The 2,910-nt window shown below is 38.3% G+C and overlaps 1 pseudogene across 1 annotated transcript; it reads right to left on the reverse strand.

Annotated features, from left to right (window-relative positions):
• Positions 1–624: 624 nt before the first annotated feature.
• LOC308611193 (olfactory receptor 1f45-like) lies at positions 625–1,554 on the reverse strand (annotated as a pseudogene). Its single transcript has one exon. The product of its transcript is annotated as an olfactory receptor 1f45-like (transcript).
• Between the last annotated feature and the right edge of the window lie 1,356 nt (positions 1,555–2,910).

Genomic DNA, 2,910 nt, shown 5'->3' on the forward strand with positions numbered 1-2,910 from the left:
ACCCATCCCTGACACCCATGCCAGGCAATAAAGCACCAAAAAGTTAGATTGGTTGTGGGGGAAGAAGAATAGTGCAGGGCTAGGTTCTGAGCTGTGAGAGGAGAAGGTAGGAATTGAGCCTAAGACAGAGGAAAAGTTAACTAATTCAGTAATGACCAAAGACCCTGAAAGTAACAGGACCATTTGTAACCAATAATTGCTCGTTGTACAGCCCTGGAAAAGGTAACTTTTCTGTGACTCAGTAAATTGGGGATAATTTAACATCTCCTAATGTGAGGCCATAGAGGACAGGTGACACTGAGGAGAGCCAACTCTAAAGTTTTCTGAAATTCTCAGACCATATAGTAGCCACTGTCTCATAGGGTTGCTGGACCCAATCCTGTGTTTTCCTGAATTTTTGTTGTCTGTAAAATAAGTGTTTTAAAATCACACCTTTTTATACATAACTAATGGTTTTATGACTTATGAGCACCTATCAGCCTCATATTTAAAAGCATGACCATGATCACATATCATTAATTACAGGAATAGTCATGGGTAAATTTACACCTATAGGGACTCAGTTTCTTGGTCTGTAAAATGAAAAAATGTATGCTATCCAAGAGTCCTCTCAGTTCTAAAAGTTTAAAGTATAGAATATGAAATTAGTTTCCTTAAAGCTCCCTTCATGTCATGATTTCTCAAGCTGTAGATGAAGAGATTGATGAGAGGAGTCACCACTGTGAAGATGACAATAGTCACCACATCTTGCACTGAGTACGAGGATGAAGGGTGCTTATAGACTCCCAGGATTGCCCCATAGAACAGGGAGGCCACAGTGAGGTGTGATCCACACGTGGACAGGGCTTTCCTTATTCCATGGACAGATGGCAACTTCAGTACATTAGAGAAGATGGAATCATATAAAATGATGATACATGCAAATGGTGTCATAAATACCAGTTCACCCACAGTGAATACCATCAGGTCATTGATAAAGGTATTCAAACAAGAGGGTTTTAGAATAGGATAAGGGTCACAGAAAAAGTTATACACAGCATTGTTGGAACAAAATGTGAGTTGCACCATGAGAAGAGTCTGTAGGAGAGCATGCAGATTTGTACTGAGCCAAGATGCAGCCACCAGAAGGACACAGAGTTTGGGCCTCATGATCATGGTGTAGTGGAGTGGGCAACAGATGGCAGTATAATCATCATAGGCCATCACACAGTGGAGGAACCCATCTCTGTTGATGAAAATGATGAAGAAGTAAATCTGGGTCGTACATACCATGTAAGAGAAAGACTTGCTTCACAGTATGTGATTCACCAGCTTTTTGGGGATTGTGACTGATGAAAAGCAGATGTTGACACAGGAGAGGTTGGCCAAGAATAAGGACATGGGTGTTTGGAGATGACTGTCACAGCTGATAGCCAAGACAATGAGAAAGTTCCCAATGAGGGTGACCAGGTACATCCACAAGAACAGCCCAAAGAGAACCTCCTCCTGCTCTGACTGCCCAGAGAGTCCCAGAAGAATGAATTCTGTGACTCCAGTCTGGTTGTCTCTGCCCATGTCTGCAGGGGAGAAGATGTGGTCAAAAGGAAAAGGAAATATTTATTTAATTAGGCTCCATATATTGTTTAGAGATTACAAGTTTTTAATGATACCAGATCCAAAATGTATTTCTTAATTAATAACACTTCAAATATAAAAGTAGATGAGATTGATAATGTCATCATTTGAGCTAATTTTTTATGATACTGTTTTGTCATTGAGAATTAATTCACATTAGATAATTCTATGAAGCGAGTTTTAATGAAATAAATAGCTGGTTAATTTCTATAATTTTAATTTGTGTTTAATTATCTTTGGTTTCATGCAGCTTAATTCATACTTCACTAACAGTTAATGAATATCTGGTATATACAAGTTATTTTCACATACACAATTTCTTTTAATCCATATCATTCATATATATATATATATATATATATATGTTTTGGCCGCCTCACATGGCTTGTGGGATCTCAGTTCCCTGACCAGGTACTGAACCTGGGCCACAGCAGTAGAAGCCTAGAATCCGAACCACTAGGCCACCAGGAACTTCTGTCATCCATCATTCATAAGTGAGGACCCTGAGAAGAAGAATCAGAGATGAAGAACCTGGGATTCAGAGAAATTAGGTGATGACAGATTAGATTGAAAGAAAGCATAACATTTATAGTCTTGAAACAGCTGAAATGCCCTTTTCTTTATATTCCTCCCTAGTTTTACTTCCAAGTTTCAATTATCAACCATTTACTGAGACTATAACCAAGTGCCAGGCAGTGTCTTCCTGCTTTACATACATTTCTTACAGATTTAAAATATGTAAATTTAAAAAATAACAAGCTTCATTAAGCAGAAGGGAAAAATGAAGCAATGAGATTTAGCTATTTGTTTAAAGTCATAAGTTCTTTTACCCGAATAACTTTATACAACTCACTCAAATTCATTCTGGATCTCTCTTATTTTCTCAGGATTATACTAATTCTAGGCACTGAAGGATCTGCCTGGCAGTTTTCCCTCAACGTTGTAACTGGATAGCATCAAAATGTCATTGCAGTAGCTCACAAATGTTGGCTTGGATGAGCTAAGCATGCTAGTGAGTTTGCTATGTACGACATTCTGTGAAGAGACTACTTTTCATCCTGTGCTGGCCAAAACAGGATCACTGGTATTTGGTATTATTTTTGAAGAGGAAAAGGAGATTCATAGAGAAAGTAAAGTTATGGGGGCATATCCAAGTGATAATCCCAGCCTTAAGGAATTAATGCAGGCAGAAAGAGTCAGATAGAGAATTTTGAATATGTAAGAATACACAGTATTCGAATAGTAAAGAGGAGAGGAGATGGCATTTCATGGGAGGAGATTTACAGGTTAAATGTC

The sequence above is a fragment of the Mesoplodon bidens genome (assembly GCF_964165515.1).
Source record: "Mesoplodon bidens genome assembly, contig: HAP1_SCAFFOLD_227, whole genome shotgun sequence".
NCBI classification, from domain to species: Eukaryota; Metazoa; Chordata; class Mammalia; order Artiodactyla; family Ziphiidae; genus Mesoplodon; species Mesoplodon bidens.